Here is an 18,280-nt window from a genome sequence, read left to right on the forward strand (position 1 = left end):
AGAGCTTAGCCGCTCTGAGAATTCCTAAACGTCCTCTGAATTATCACAGAACCACAGAATAGCAGGGGCTGGAAGGGACCATCAGAGATTATCCAGTCCAACCCCCCTACCAAAGCAGGTTCACCTAGAGCAGGCTGGACAGGAACACATCCAGGTGGGTTTTGAATATCTCAAGAAGGAGATTCCACAGCCTCTCTGAGCAGCCTGTTCCAGTGCTCTGGCACCCTTAAACAAGTTTTTCCTCATGTTCAGGTGGAATTTCCTGTGTTCCAGTTTGTGCCCGTTGCCCCTTGTCCTGTTGCCAGCCACCACTGAAAGGAGTCTGGCCCCATCCTCTTGACACCTGTCCTTTAGATATTTATAAACATTGATGAGATCCCCTCTCAGTCTTCTCTCCTCCGGGCCAAACAGACCCAGGTCTCTCAGCCTTTCCTCATAAGAGAGGTGCTCCGTTCCCTGGATCATCCTTGTAGCCCTCTGCTGGACACTCTCCAGTACTTCCCTGTCTGTCTTGTACTGGGGAGCCCAGAACTGGACGCAGTACTCTGGATGTGGCCTCATCAAGGCAGAGTAGAGGGGGAGGATGACCTCCCTCAACCTGCTGGCCACGCTCTTTTTAATGCACCCCAGGAGACCACTGGCCTTCTTGGCCACAAGGGCACATTGCTGGCTCACTGCTGTCCTCTGAAAGAATCTCTCCTACATCCACTATGTACAGAACATATGGAAACTGTTCTCCTAAAGCAGGAACTATAAGTAGCAATTTTATCATCAGATAGTATAGTCCACTTGCCCTCTCCCAGATAAGTAAATCCCTTAACAGTATGTTGTGGAGAAACCTCGGGCAGTGATGATTTCTAATAATTGGCTTATTTCACTCTTATCTGCAACCACCTCTTGGAAGAGGGTGTTTGTCTCACAATTATATTTCACTGAGAGGACATAGATGGGACACTACTACTACTGTAACTGCTTTTCAGGGGCTCATTACCTCTGAGTGCAAGGAAAAGCAATCTCAAGCCTAATTTGTGACCCATGCCAGACTAATATTATCTAGACCTAGGGCTGTGAGTCTGTTTCAGAAAAAGGTTAATTTCAATGTGATCCCTCTAACCTTTCAGATCCTGTGTTCACTGGACTGGAGAAATAGGACTTTTATAGCAAAGTGAATCTGTATTTGAAGATGGAAAACTTTTTCAAGATCTAGGAAACCAAGATAAGAACTCTTCATTCTTTGTTAATGTTTAAAAAAATAATTCAATATGACCTAAATTACCGTCTGGGTCAAGTTATTTTGCACAGAAGCTCTCTATCTGTACGTGGCTAATGCTTTTCAAATACAGCTGCTTTTGAAGCTATTGAATTGTGTTCCTTTTCCAAGTTACACATTTCTAATGCTTCATTTTTATTTAGGAAAGGAAATTGGAGACAATTATAGCAATAAAAGGAATTAATGGAAATTTTGGCTAAAAATATCTATAACCTGGAAGAGATGCAGCCATTTTGAAATTAAGGCAAGCAGGAGACCTGACAAGATAATGGAGATAGATGATTCTCACCACCTACACAACAGAAGACAAGGATGGTGAGGTTGATAACAGTAATACCGAAGTTTGTTTTGTAGCATGTTTGCTTTGCTTTCTAAGTTTGTAAAATCATCACAGAAATAGCAGGGTACTTAATTAACGAGTGGGCAAGCAAGACAGGAGGATAACAATGCTCCAAAACAATAATCAGTTTCAGGTTGCCTTTTATGGACCAGAAGTAGCATTAGGCAACTAACTGGTTAGGAGTTTGTTTCTTTAGCCTGTATTTATCCACTGCAGTAGGTGATTATTTGAGATACATGAACTTTTCAGATTATTTTGAAGGGCTGTAAAGGAGAAGCAAAAAAAAAGGAGTTCCTTGGAAGATGTTGGGGAGATGCTATGCAGAGACTCACAGCCTTAGACATTCAGGAAGAAAGTTACACTTTGGAAGAAGTGGTTTAATTAGCTTGTAGTTTGACTCACCTGAGAACTTTCTACCTAACTCATGAAATGCATATTGTCTTGCCTACCTACCTACAAACACTCCTTCCTACTCTAGTACACTAATAGTTCTGTTAAGGATTCAGAAGTGGGTTTTTTTCAATTCACTAACATGAGGGGTCCCAAGTCTGTTATCCAGGTTTTTCAGGTGGAATAGCCTCCCTGTGTTCCTCTGTCAGCATTGCCGATGAACCAGCTAATATACACTAACCAGGCTTGAGCAGGTCACTGGAGAACTCCGTATACTCTTTCCTCAATTATTCAAGAACCAACAGCACATCTTAGTTTCACTTCTGGCAGCTTCATAGAGGGTAACTCCTTCACACTCCCAGCCTGCAGTGTTAGCAAGTGCAAAGGAAGAAGGAAGCTTAAAGGACCTTTTTTTATTTTGGTGGAAGAGCACCAAACCCTGACAGTTCTGAGAAGATGGTGTTAGCTTTTCCCTGTGCTTGCAGATCTGTAGCGTCTGGGACTGTACCCAATGCTTTGGAATGAACAACTCGACCCCAGCCCACCCCTTCTAATCTCTCAGAGTGATCCACGTGCATCAGAAGAGGTAATGAAGGATTATCTGCAGGATATATCAAAATAGGGTAAAATAAGGTATTCCCAAACAGATAATGTCCCTGGCTAATAGTAAAGTCTCAGAAATACTATTCCATACATCTGAAACAACAATATTGCATAAAACCCTCCCAACATGGAAAACTGTGGAAATCATCACTTAAGTTTAGATAAGACTTTGATGGCAAGGATTATGCACACACCAGTAAAGCCTCTATTGACTGCACATTTCTGTCTGGAAAATGAATCTTAGTTTTCTTTTTGCAATAGCACACGTTCATTTTCTTTTCCTCTTTGCTCTTTCATATCTAAAGTTTGTTCTTGGATTTTTTTTTTTCAAATTATACAAATATTTTGCAAAATAAATTCCCAGTTTCCTAAGGATTCTATTTTCCACATTAAGTCAGTTACACTGGACATGTTACATTATAAATGGCAGTGCTTTGACAAGAAGATGAAATCAGGATCAAATAGTTATGTCTAAATTCACACATGCACATATATGTATGTATTAATAATACTAACTTACATATATAAAAAAAATTACTTACACACATTGAATGCGAGCCTGCAACTGCAGTGCAAGCAATAGATCAAAACTCCCCATGAAAATATACAATGGAGGGTAAAAAAATAAGCACTGCCTTAAAAAAAATCCTGCTACTTTAATTATTATATAAGACATAAACTGGGATTTAGATTATGCTCTACACATTGATGCAAGATAGCCTGAACCTAAAGTTTGTAAGATTTAATTTTCTGTTGCTATTAATGAATATTACAACAGCAGCTGCCCCCTGTGGCTTGATATAAAAAGCAGTGTATACACCTAGCACAACATTTGCAGACCTCCTCAGTTTTGTGTTTTTAATGTGATGAAAAATTGTACGAATAACAAAGGAAAAATGTCATGGTAACTAAAACATTTCCTATACATGTATTTTAGAGGGAAGCTAAATCAAAGGTCTTCAAAGAATTACTAGGGTTCTTTCTAGGAGGTTATTGACAAATATGTAGTTTGTCTTCTGAGTTTGTGCCTCTTTCACAGATTGGTGTATTTGTGATCCCACAGGCAGGAATAAGTGTCTGTAATTCATTTCTCCTTGTTAACTAGTGTGCTTTTGTGTGTAGGATGATTGACAGCAAACTCGGCTTAGTCCCAACGGATGAGCTTGTTAGCAAAACCCTAGCATCCTATCTCTAATAAAGCATATCAGCAGTACATTTTGTCCTATCTATTAGCCTCTCTGTTTCTTTTTTGTGAAAAGCTGAGTGTCCCTTTGAAGCAATGACAAATAAACCCCTGAACTGAAGTGCTAGGCTGCCTTATGGACAGCTGGATAGTAAATGTCACACCGTGTATAGAATGCCTATTATCAGAGTGAGCCATTTGTTCCATTCCTTTCAGTATCTTAATGTAATACAAAATTGCTAAATCAAGCCCCATGTCTGTGACAGAACATAATTAATGAGAAAGCAGGAGCCAATTCAACACTCTTTATTGGGACCTAATTGGCTCAGGCAACAGAGTTGTCACTCAACAAGAGACTTCCTTTAAAGCAATTTTGTTCTTGGTTGTATTACAGAGCCTATTAAATTGTCCCCTCCTTGATCACACAAAGAAGTATCTGCATGCAATAATTAGCTTTTCCAAGGGGATTTTTTTTAACTCTTTCAATAATAGCACATTTTCAAGCACTGCTGGAGGAAACAGCACAGGGAGATGTGCAGCCTCTGGACTGAATAATTGTAACATGTGCATTTTGGGAAAGCCTATGAGGGGCGCATCAAAGCTACAGCTAGTACTTGGGTGGTGGCCTGACTTCAGAGAAGGTTGCAGGTCAAGCTGGGCATCTAATATTTGCACTCTGTGCAAACTGTTCAGCTAAAGGAGCAAGTGAAAGTGTAAAGGTATGGATTGTTTAACCGAGTGCTTCCTTTCTGATATAATATTAAGCCACCATGAGGAATGAGAGGTCCTATTTCTGAGTGGCAGTATCTGGAACTTCCGATACCAGGATGAGCAGCCGTTCATTTTAAGTAGGAATCAAAACCTAGGAATCTTTTTCCTGAAAATGTCCATCAGAGTTTCGTGTACTGTATGTTTTTCTTAATCAGGAGATTGTTATGGCAGAGTAAACTGGTGAGGGAACTCTGTAAGCATTAAGACAGATTTTTTTTGCCAGACAAAGAATGAACTTCATATTTTGGAGTTAAGTAGCACTTAAATCGTTATGTAAGTAAGAAGGAAGTCTAGAACCTCCTTCTGTAGCCTCCAAAACCGTAAATCTCTACAACTGGGTAAAAGACAATTTATTCAAAACCAAAATATATCACTTCTTGAAGTCAAGTGATTTAACCACTGTCAAAAAGGTCCAGATGTGGTCACATATGCCTGTTCAATTGAAGCTGCTAAGCCTCATAAGAACTTATATGAAAGCCAGAGAATAAAAATGAGACAGTCCTGAATCAGTTGAATATCTTTGTTTTAGAAAGACTTATCATAAACTGAACTTTGCATTTTCCGTTCAGTCTAGAATTAAAGCTAGTATTGCAATGGAGGACTTGGCCCGTGTTTTTCTCAAAATCGTGACATTTGTATAGGACTCACAACCCAGTGCACCTGTTGAAAATAGTTTGGGAAATACAATGATAGTCAATGACATTTTATTTATTTATTATTTAATTAGTCATTAATAGATATTTAATAACCCTGTATAAGTTGTTACTTTTTGAAAATCATAAGTGAAAGAAATCAATATATTTGGTGTTTAACAATGAGCAGATTTTAGTACTTCCCTCCTATGTCTCCCAAAGACTAGAAGGATGTGGCTAATCATAGCATGTTATCACTTATTATTATTTTCTTCAGGATAAAAATTCCAGGGATTTCAAAGGGAATGATGAAAGCAGAACTAAAAGAATGCAGAACAGTGTTTTTTTTTCCAAAGAAATAAATGTTTAATGGGTCTTGGCATATGCTATATCTGCAGTTATATTAAGTGATTGTGATGAAGACATTTTGATTTGCACATTTTATGTAGCTTTTTTAGTGGTACAAGTTCATTGACATTTGCTCTAATATGCATGCAAACTACATCATTTCTAATATCCACCCCTTTGAAGACTGAGCTAGAACAGAATACATAAATATATTACAAAACCATTTTTTTTCAGATTTAAGTGCAAGACAAAATCCTAAATGCAAATGTTAATCAACAATGTCTTTTCCCAGGTGACTCATGAAGACTATGAAAGCATGTTCTCTGAGCAGTTTTATTAGCTTATTCTAGTAACAAGTGAAAATGATTACAAAAACTGACATAATCTAATTTTCTTAATTAATCATTTGCAATCAATATTATAAAACTAAAATTGGGTGTTATGATCAACTCTATATGGTCTAGAATACTAAAGGACACTGAGGAATTTTAAAGAATACACCATAGGCATCTATATAGAAGATTTCTGACAAGTCAAATTACAATGTCAAAAAAATAAACATTTAAACTGAAATATTGCACAGACTTTTCCCAAACAAATATTATGTGGAAAAATAGCCATGGAAAAGATATTTTGGGAATATATTCAAAACAACACTGATTTAAATGTTTTATCAAATAAAATAGTTCTCTGATATTCAATTTTCATCCAAAAAGTACTTGAGTTCCTAAGTGAATTGCCAAGCTTCTGTAGTTTTGGCCATCATAACTGTATCACATGAGTTCGATGCCATGCTGTTTGAATCTAACACAACACCAAAAGGCTGTTTCTCTGTTTCAGAAAACCTCGGGCTCCAGATATTAGTAACAGCCTCCTGACAACACATAGCCAGAAGTTACATATCCCCGCATGCTTGAAAGGTCACTGTCACTAATGACATAAAAGTGAGGTCTAACCAAGAGACCAATATGACATCATTTGGTTTTCATTGCAAACAGAACTAGAATGTGTGATTCTAGGACTGGTGGTTATTAATTTTTCAGTAACTGTAAAAAGACAATATTAGCTATGGATTCTGTCTCTAATGCATAAGGACAACATCTTGCGTCTACATTAGCTGACAGTGGCTAGCAATAAAACAGGAATTAGACACCTGTTTTTGTGTATTATACAAAGTTATTATGATGCATAAAGAACATTGTTTAGGTCTGTAAGTTTTTCCTTCTTACATATGCAAGGACATCACAACAGATGTCTCAGTAAGGACTGGTTTACCTAATGGTTTTGAACTGTTTCCTTGTTTTGATAAACAAAGCATTGTTATTATTAGTAAATCTGGCAAAAAAGTCTGAGCAAGGACAGAAAACTTTCCATCATTTTTTTCTGTCTAGTATTATCCCGTACTACCCCACAATTTTACCCTATGAAAATGATGACAAATTCTTCAGCATATAATTTTCCAGAATATCATGAAAATGTCATTTTTTTCATGTAAATACGGTCTGCTTTCTTCATCTCCTATACAAATGTAATAATATGTGCCCTAGTAGCTTGGTCCCCAGTGGCATAATTTTACACAGGTCATTGTGTTTCAGAAACAAAAATATTGAACACTCTAAGCAGTCTTGGATTTCTAGGCACTAACTCTGAGGGAGTCTGCAACCTCTGAATCTGTCATGTAACCAGACTTTTCTTCAGCACAAAGTATGATTAAAAGTAATAACACATGTCATACCACTGTGGCAATGCCAACACAGAGGATGCGTTTCTACAGAACAGATGGTACTTGCAATGCTAAGAAGTCTATTCTCTTCATTTTACCTCATTGTTGCTTGGCTTCTGTGCCTTCTCACACACGTCACACATTTGAAAGTGTGCACAATGTCCTCTTTCTAAAGGGCATGAGCATATGAACTCATATAAACAAGATCAGAATGCAGATTAATTTATCTAGAGCGTAATTCAAAATAGACTTGAAAACAAATAATAATAATATCTTAGCAGAAGAACCCTATAGCTATTATTTTAGAAACTAAGGAATTTATAATTTTGAAAAGCTGGGAAAGACAGTATTCATATAAAAGATGATGAAGATCAGTTCACCTGCTACATTACAGATACTCGTGTGAAGTACAGCATTTTTAAGAAGTGCGGAGTAAACTACATGATAACGTAAGACTGAACATTATGAAAAATAATTTAAAGTACAAAAGAAAAAAAAGAACTATGAGGTAGGCAGAATTCCAGTTGACCTTCATCCAAAATAGGTGCTCTCATAAAAAAACAATGGGATACTTAATGCCTGTAAGAGTTTCCTAAATATCATTCTTAAGGTGGCATGTCTAGTATTTCAGTGACTGACAGTAAGATAACAAGGCAAGAAGTTACACCTGTAAGGAACCAGAGGAAAGAGTACTATATATTATATAATCAATACCATACATTGAAAATCTTGAACTTTTTTTACAGATCTGTAAAACCTCTAAATTCTTGTTTACGCAGATTTTATGGATCATAAACTGAGGGAGAAATGCTTCAATGGGTACAGAAGGAAGTAAGTTCTGACTGATACTGTTCTGGATTACAACTCAGTAGGCCCCTGTCCTGCTCCAACAGATAGATACTGTTCTGCATGTTTATTTCTCAGCTACACAGGAAGCGAGGTACAGTTCACGACTGCAATACTCTCAGATATAGTACCAAGGAACAAGGAGAGTTACAAATACTTCAGTGAGCAAGAAGGAATGATCTGCTGGCAAAACTAGTCTATTAAGGAATGAGTCTGTATATACTGTAATAATAAAGTGTGATTTCGTAGAATCATAGAATTGTTTAGGTTGGAAAAGACCCTTAAGATCACTGAGTCCAACTGTAAACCCAACACTGTCAAGTCCACCACTAAACCATGTCCCTAAGTGCCACATCTACACATCTTTTAAATTCCTCCAGGAATGGTGACTCAACCACTTCTCTGGGCAGTCTGTTCCAGTGCTTGACAACCCTTTCAGTGAAGAAATTTTTCCTCATATCCAATCTAAACCTCCCCTGGTGCAACTTGAGGCCTTTCCTCTTGTCTTATCACTTGGTACTTGGGAGAAGAGACAGACCCCCACCTCGCTACAACCTCCTTTCAAGTAGTTGTGGACAGTGATAAGGTCTTCCCTCAGCCTCCTTTTCTCCAGGATAAACAACTGCTCAGCTGCTTCTCACAGGACTTGTTCTCTAGACCCCTCACCAGCTTCGTTGCCTTTCTTTGGGCATGCTCCAGCACCTCAATGTCTTTCTTGTAGTGCGGGGCCCAAATCTGAACACAGTATTTGAGGTGCAGCCTCACCAGTGCTGACTACAGAACAATCACTTTCCCTAGTCCTGCTGGCCACACTATTCCTGATACAAGCCAGGGTGCTGTTGGCCTTCTTGGCCACCTGGGCACACTGCTGGCTCATATTCAGCCGGATGTTGACCAACGACCCCAGGTCTTTTTCCACCAGGCAACTTTCCAGCCACTCTTCCCCAGGCCTGTAGGGCTGCATGGGGTTGTTGTGATCCAAGTGCAGGATCCTTGTTTCTTTCTTGATCAGCAAGTGGATGAATACTGACACTTCAAGCCAGTATACGGTTGCCCTTCGCAGCCTGAAAATGACACAAATGCCCTGAAAATTGGGCAAAATTAACATGGTTTATCCATGTGTTACCTGAAAAATCCCAACAGCCTGTTCAATCCTCTTCTATAGCTGCCTGTGGGGTCCCCTATACTGAGAGATATGTAATATTCAGCAAGAATAAAGACTTGGAAAAATGCTAGCATATGTAGCATCCACATTTTAATGTCATCTGCAACATTCTCCATAATTTTTTCTGCAATCACTCTTTTCTACAATTAGTCTAGTATAAAAAGACCTGTTATAATAAATTGGTCAGCCTGTTATGTTTGCCTATCTTGGTGGCTAGACAGACAAAATTGTTAATTGCATGGCACGTGATATGGTTTTTACAATGGCTGGTACAGCACAGTGATTCACAAATTATACAAATAATTTCCTTCATCTTTATTTCTGCTAATTAACTTTGTTTTCTTTGTCTCTGATTCATATTCTCAGGAAGAAAATTTCTTGTAAATCATTGGTCTTCACTGGATTATGTCTGAAATTTAGTTAGGACACAAAGAGTGAACGAAAAATAAATTATTCTGCCCTCTGTTATCTACTCAGTTATGGGATCTTCTTAACAGTTGTGAACTTCACTGCTCTAGACGAAAGATGCTAACAGAATACGTAGCAATATTTTTGAATATTTCAGGGAAAGAGAATAACTTTTCCTTGTTCATCAATGATTAATTGTTCAAAGCTAATTAATCTTCAAATTTCAAAGCTAATTAAATAATTTTTAATTAATTAATTGTTCAAGCCCTTGGAATCATTCAAAGTTTTTGTTAAAGCATCAGAAATCCTTCAGGCTTACTGCAGTCCATCTCAATGTTGAAACTGTATATTACAAGTTATGATCCCTGTAAATAGCAGACACTTTGTTACATCCACTCTCCATTGTCTCTCTTACTGTGACATTCTAAACAGACTCTGCTGGGATCTGTTGGCAAAAGATCTGTTGATCTTTTCTGTTGGACCCTTCCTGTCAGCCCCGGGAAGAAAAAATGATTAGGAGGAACATGAATAAAATTCCTTCAAAAGCTGACATAGGCCTTGACTATGGGTTAAAATTCTTCACGCAGCTCATCAGTGGAGGAACAAAACAACTTAAGCGCTGTACTTCTTTAAGACCTCTGGGTACACATGTAATTTTAGCTCGGAATTCTATGTGAAATGTATTTTATCGTCTCAACAGTTTTTAAAATAACTATGTATACAGTTCATCCCCAGACAACACATAAGGCTTTATTTGGGGGAGAGAATTAGTATGATAAAGCTGACAGTCACTCTTTATTCAGGATAGACGTAGCAAGCTGTTACTACTTCTTTTTTGAACAAGAAGCATAAAAAAATTGATACCTCACTGAAATATAAGGCTGCTTAGTCACTGAAGTTTAAGTTTCTTTGGAGCTAGTAAGTGGATGTGTATGTATCTGTGTACAAATCACCCAGGAAAAGGGAAATAAAGTCAGAGAAACAGTCAGAATGACATAGAGACATAAATGTAAAATGCTTCTGAAGCAAAAGAAAGAGTGGAAATGTCTCTGAGGAGAGGAATCCTGGGAAAGTGCTGAGAAATGTGAGAAGACAAATTGTCTCCAGTTACTTGGTTCCTGCTGTGTTCATAGAAAGGAGATTTTGTAAATTCTTTGTAAATGAACAAGCTCTATCAAATAATTTCTCTCCTCTAATAGAAATAGTTCAAAGCATTCTGACTGCTTATGACTTAATATCAAAACGAGGCAATTGCTATTAGATTCTGTATTGCTATTCCAGAAAAGGCCTATGTGAAACTGGTGAAAACAGCTTGAGGACAGAGCCTCAGCTAATCTCACTTGTTTAAATATTTAAAAAGGAATTTACATGATAAGACTGAAAGTTTCAAGGATCATTATATGATATTTGTGCATGCAGATTTAGTATAGTGTATGTAAAAGCCCAGGCCAAACCTCCACAAATAGTTACTAGGCTTTGTGGAATTAGGAGCCATTGTGAGAACGATTCACATGTGGCAAAAGAAAGTGATGGAAAATGGTATTTCCTATAATTTCTGATTAATTATCAGAAAAAAACCCCTCTGATAATATATTTTTAAAAGGTTTCAGCTGCCTTGAATTTCCACCAAGTTTTCTCACTTCTTGAGTAAAGAGGAAGTCTAAGAAATAAATTCATTTGTAGAAACCAAATAAAAAAGATCTTAATTCACACCAATAATTTGATGTATATGGAAATGTGGTGCCTACCCAGCCACCATACAGACATGCTTTTCATTATTCTGAATACATGACCACTAAGATTTATTGAGGTGACATATTTTTATTTTATATTTAATTTGTTTTAATAATTGATGGGTTTTGATTAAAATTAACTAGATCTACTGTGCTATTAAACATGAAGCATAGATAATACCACAAAGCTGGACTATTTTAGATTTATCTGATGTAGTTAGCAAGTAATGTAGCCTGTGACACCTAAAAATTAGCAAAGCTGAACTGTATGTTTGTAACAGCATCCTGCCCACCAACCTTTAGTCCCACTGTCTATGATGACTGTCAGAGAAAGAAAAATATGTTCAACATTTTGCAAAACTCAGGCTTTTTATTAAATCCTATTAGACTTATGTTTGAATTCACTTGCTTTTGAATACTATTCCTTAAAAACCAGGGACTTAGCTGTAGAGGAAAACTGTAGAACTTTAGTCTGAGACTTCACACTGTTGTAATAACAGTAGCAAGTATCCCAAAGGCTGTTCTGTTCATTAGAGAGGGACTGAGAGACGCTTATAGTTTAGATAAAATAGGATCGTACAGTCAGTAGACTAATTAACCTAATGTAGATGTGACACTCATATTATCCATGTCAAACATGTATAGTCTTACAAACAATGAAGTAATTTTAGTAGTACATTTTGCAGATACAATGTTAAAACATTTCTAAGTTAATGCAAGTTGCAGCCAAAAAAATTAAATTTTGGTTTAATTATCGTGTCCTCCCCATTTTTTCTATGGTAGCATTCATGATAACTGGAATGGAAACCTTCAGATTTCTTGGTATTTCAGAGTATCAGTACCAAACAGAACATGACTGTATGATGATTAAGAAAAATTACTGTTTGCTCAGGCAAATAGTAAAAGAATATAAAGGAGAGAATCATACTTCAAATGTTTGTAATGATACTGGACAGGCTAGTCTCAAATTTCTTAATATAAATCAGGCTGCTACAAATATTTATATAGTTTTGATATGCAGTTATACAAACAATTATTATTTAAACAGGCATTAGGAAAAAAATAATTCAGAAAATAAACAAAGAATACTGAGTATGTCCATATAAAATTGGTGCTTATGAAATCCACAAAGCAACGGACTTCAGTCTCTCATTAATTTCTCACTCTCTTGCCCTCAAACACGGTCTCCCTCATTTTAAGTTGGCCACTCCTTTCATATGCCACAGTTTGTCTTTATCTTCAACCTAAGTTAAGTTTAGGAGTTTACAAATTTCACTGATGTGTAAAATTATTACAAAGATGTACTTCCAAATACTGTTTAGGGACCCTGACAACAAACACTCTGGCCCAAATAACTATCGTTATGGCATTACAGTATTTGCCATTCCAAACTGAATCAAGACACATAAGGAGTTTCCCATCTTTCTTAGTATGCCACTACAAAGACTTAAGGTTTGCTATAGTGTATTCATATATATTTCTAGACCTTAAATTAGAATTTTCAAAGTATTAGTTTTTGTGTACTTTGTCACTTGACTGCATTGCTTTCACAGGCATTTGAAAAAGGACAGCGGCCCTTTTCAACAACTGATGCCAAAGCCAGTGTATAGCCACAATGGCAACTCCTGAGACATTAGTTTAGTCTTCCTCATACCACTAATTTATACAGTCAATTTGACTTGGGACATGCAAATTAGCAGCCAAGAAAGAATGGAGATTAACTGCTGAGATCACAGATAATGTCCTCTTAAAATTTATTAATATTTTGGCTTAACTTTGTTTTTAGGCTCAAAAAAGCCAAGCTATAAATTTTTAATGTCTTTTCAAATGGAGGTCAATACTTCTTATAATAGGACAAATTTTCAGAAAATTCTGATCTCCTCTGGAAATCAAGTCCCTTTATTGTACTGCACCTTTATTAGGTGCAGATTTAATGAGATGAACAGATAGAAGAACTAACAGAGCTGTAATCCATCCCCTGCTCGGTCACAGTATACACTGTGATTGGCACACTTCTTTCACAGGATATGAATTCTTTTACCTTGTCCTTTTTCCATTCACGTTAGGGCTGCTTCTTCCCCTATTGGGAACCAGTATCTATTGTCCTGTTGTTCCTGCCAGTATTTATTGTCCTACTTATTACATTTCCAGGTATTTCCTACTATGGAACATTGTGGTATTTCAAAATTTTTCTAAAATAAGTATGAAATAGTAAGTACCATCTTTCCGTTTTTTACATTATCAGATAAATAGGCAAAATATAATGCAAAAATGCTTCAAACTTAAATACCTGAAACATCCAATTTTAGGTCCACATTTCTAAAACTCTTTCAAATGTATCAATTAAAAATGTATAGTCTATGACCATCCAATACACAAACGCTGAACTATTTCCTCAAACAAAAATACAAAGAACATTTTGATGTGAACATGTGAGTCTTTAGGCTGCAATAATGCTCATCAGCTATCTGTTATAATGACACAATAAGAGAAGTACTTTCATTACTATTTTCACAGTGCAAGACAGAATATCCTTGAAACACCACCCTTTCTTTCAGACAGCTCTTTATGGGAAAACAGACTCAAAAGTGCAATATCCATGCTACCTGAACTTTGAGAAATGTATTTAATGCATTTCTGCCAGTCCATAATAGCAATATCACTTTCTAGAAAGCCTGCTGGGCTGAGTTGCTGGGCTGAAAATGTGCTGTTTCTTATTTGGTGCTAGTCACCTGTATAGTCTTACATACATAATCACCTTTTTCTGAAGATCTTTACTTCCAAAGATGTTTTCTATAGTTAAACTCATTTCTGAAGAACCAAGAATTTCCTGAACCTATTTCATCTTTGAATCAGTCACATTTCTTATTTACATCTATTTCAGACTTTGCAAAACTGTCCTATTGAGCGCTACAATATTTTTTTACTTTTTAAAGATATTTTTTATACAGGGTTTTAAATAAGCCTTTACTTTTTGGTGAGAAAATGAAAGCAAAAGATATAATAAACAGTTCTATGTCAACTATTTTTTAACTTAATGCAAAAAGAAAAAGCATAGATACTGAACTGGAATAATGATGTCAGGATCTTGGTCCTACAGTATTAGCATCATGTTCTGCGACCAGATCTTACCACTGGATCTGCAGGAGTTACTGCAGTTCAAGTTAGGAAACAGTAATATAACTGCCTAAGCAGCTGTCAACACTTAGATCCTTATGTAATTTTCATTTCTCTGAGAACAATGCTGTGTAAACATGGGTAAAATGACATCAATAAAGTCTTCTGTGAAGTACTTTGTGTTTAAAGAATGAACAGAAAAATAGCTAATGATAGTGGAAGAAGAAATCAGTGAAGAATCACAAAGTATTCAGAATAAAACTAGTAGTGTTACAGCCTTTTAACTATTTAATTTATAGATTTTTGTAGAATGAAATATTTTTATTTGAACGACTGTGAGTTATAAGACACTAGGTCAGCCTTTGAATAAGAAACATCCTTATAGTAGAGAGTAAGTGGAGGTAATAGAGTTTACCTTGTTTCTTCTTACTGACTGTCCTGGAATGGGTGACTTTTACCATCTTTTACTTATCACAATGATATTGCTGAAAAATTGTGACATTGATTGTGTGGCATCACTGTGAAGAGAAAAATTATCATATGGATGAGTCAAAAAATAAAAAGCATATGTAAAAATACTTTAATCAAATGTCAATACTTTAATAACATATTTTACTGTGTGTTATCTGGAAATGACTGATGAAAAAAAATCCCATGAAGTAAACTAGCCACTGCTTGGCAAAAGCGTTTTCTCCTTCTGATGGTGGAGGTGAATCAAAATTGCAAGAATAAATTGACATAACATAACATAAACATATGATAAACAATTCTTTATGCATATGATAAACAATTATTTTGTAATATGAAAAATGGTAACTCATACTGATTTTCTAAGCACAGCTCTCTGCAGTATTAAACAGTTAGAATTACTGAACGCTCCCAGAACTGGATGACAGCTTTCATGGAAAATTTCAAATCGGTCGATCTTTATTCTTTTTTTCCTTAATATGATGCTTTTACAGACCATGAAATTATTTATTGAAAGTTTCTTCAAATACGTGAGTAAATGCTTTTTTCGCTCTTCAGAGAAAGAAACATTACCAGCATTATCAATGAATTCTGGAACAGTCCTGTAACAACAAAGTTACTGAATCTACATGATGAAGAATAATAATATACTACAGAAAATGTCAGACTTTTTACGGACTTCCACTAAGTGGACAAAAATGTTACAATTACAGCAGCTTTCATATACTCGGCTATTTCAGCAAATAAGATTAAAAAAAAAGGAGCCAAGCTGCTTCCTAAAGATATTCCTACCACAACCCCACCCGAAAGATGCTGCACTGAAACACATAGGCAAAACCTAAGTTAAATTAAAAGATGATTTACTACAATACATAGTGGAAGAGTTTTTGCCACTGTTCCCATTCCTGGGACTATCAGGTTCTGAGACCTGTCATGCTTTATAATTTGTCCCTTTGGTTTAAAAAGAAACAAATACAAAAGAAATTTTGTCCTTTCTGAAAGCTGATTGTTAGAAAACACTGACACTCTATCTGAGTTGAAAAACTCTTTCAATAACATAGACTGAAGATTGCTCAATGAAGTGAGCTATATTTTCAAAGCATGCACTTTGTTGAAAAGTTCATACTATGAAGATAGAGAAGAAGGTTAAAATCAAAATATTGCAAATTACAAAGAGGCTGTTATGGAATAGAAGACATATCTTTCTCTGCCAAGAAAAATGTGCAGTAATCTATGCATCAGCTGTCACAGACTTTGTGTCCCCATAAAAAAAGTTTTATAGATAGATAGCTGTTCAAAGTCCCACCTAAATTTTGAGGGAGCTGTACTGGACTCCGCCAAGGAGTAATTCTAGATTTCTAACTGTTATGAAGAACAATACATGGCCGCTGTGTACAATATACAAATAGACTCCAGTTTCTCAGGAAATACTGATTTGTCATCTGAGGCTGTTGGAAAATGAGTCATATTCCTCAAAAAAAATAGAATCCATGCTTGCAGTTTGAGAGGATGACAGTAACAGCTTCTCTTCAATTTGAATGTTGTTAGGACAAAACTATAAGCACTTTTTAAAGAAAACAACAAAAGAAATTCCTTTGTAGTTTATAAAATTTTCTTTAAAATTCAAACTGTCAGTCACCTTAATATAGAATTCAGCAATGTAAGTTTCTTGTAGGGAAGTGTTAGCTAAAAAGAAATAAACGGTCCAGTATAATAGAGCTGGTTTTACTCCTACACTCTGATAAAACGCTGTCCTTATGATAACCAGTCATCTACATTACATCTACTATGAAGAGCCAGAATTGACATCTTGCTGGGAATATTAAGGCAACTCTTCATTTACACAAATGGAATAAGCAGAGCATATGCACATGAGAATATTTACCCACATTTAAACATGAATTTGGTTTATCTGTATTTGCTTTCCTATTGGGCATATTTTCTGTGAATACATAGGTATTCAAGATTCACTGGATAAAACCTTCTTGGCAGAGTTTATATCTGAAAGGAACCTCCTCATGAAGTCACTATACAATCAATTACACAAGACAGAAATCAGCAAGAACTTTGATCTTTCCCATACAGGGTGACAAGATTATAAAATCTTAAATGTGGACAGAAGATGGGAAAAAACATTTCTGAAAATTAAGTGCACTGTAATGCTGAGCTGACACACTAATAATAAACTAACAAGATAATATTTACTACTGAGTATTATGCATTATACAGTTATTAAGTATCACCCAAATTCCAAGCACAGAACTAGAATTTTTAGAATTAGAAAATCTGAACAAGAAATTTGAGATTATTTTATTTTTATTTTGTCAGAAGAGATCTCCTCCCATCGTAACCAAGCATACTCAGAATCATAAAATAATCCAGGTTGGGAGGGATCTCTGGAGGTCCTCTATTCCAATCATCTGCTCAAAGCAGGGTCAAATTTGAAGTCAGATCCAACTTCTAAGTTACATATCCAGTCAAATTTTTTAACATATGTAAACACAGACATGCCACAACTTCTCTGACAGCCTTGCATCCAAATTCTGATGTGGCAGCTAGCAGCTGCTTCCATGAAAAGTAGTATTTAGTGATCTTAAGTAGGTTCACCTCCTCAGCTCAGTGAGAAGAAAGAAAAAAAGAACTTCTCTGATAATGGTCAGCTGTCTGTGGACTTAAAATTATTTTTCTTAGAAGTTATTATTTTAGAAATCTACCCTGATACATCAAATATACTAATAAAATAGTTTCTGAAAACCCAACATAGAAATGATGATTAAAAATGAGCTATGGCTGCTGCAGCTTTTAGGCTACATCATGTCAGGAATAGCTGTCCTTTGGTAAAATGTCTGTGTAGGGTATTGGAAATGAAATTATAGACTATTTGAAATGCCCAGAATGTAACAGTTCCAGTTCTGTCTTTTTTAAATTCTATATTCTTTATTCTACAGATGACTTAATCAACATCCTATCAACATCAAACAGGCCCTTTGTCCCTTCGCTGTGCCCTCTGTGAAAAGAACTATATGAGCTTATCCCCCTGGATAAAACCCATCTAAAATATGTGTTATCATAATACACATTTCTTCTCATGACCTGTCAAAAAACTGAAAATTATTCAATACGCTTTGGAAAAGGCTACAGAAATGAAAGTTAGTATTTCTTGTTTCCCACATATTTGTTGCAAATGTCCCTGTAGAAGGCCTCCTCACTCAAAATCACAACTATAAATTCATTCATGTGCTAAATAGATGCAGTGATCTTCCTCTTCAGCCCCAAAACGATC

Source organism: Chroicocephalus ridibundus, chromosome 4, assembly GCF_963924245.1.
Source record: "Chroicocephalus ridibundus chromosome 4, bChrRid1.1, whole genome shotgun sequence".
NCBI lineage: Eukaryota > Metazoa > Chordata > Aves > Charadriiformes > Laridae > Chroicocephalus > Chroicocephalus ridibundus.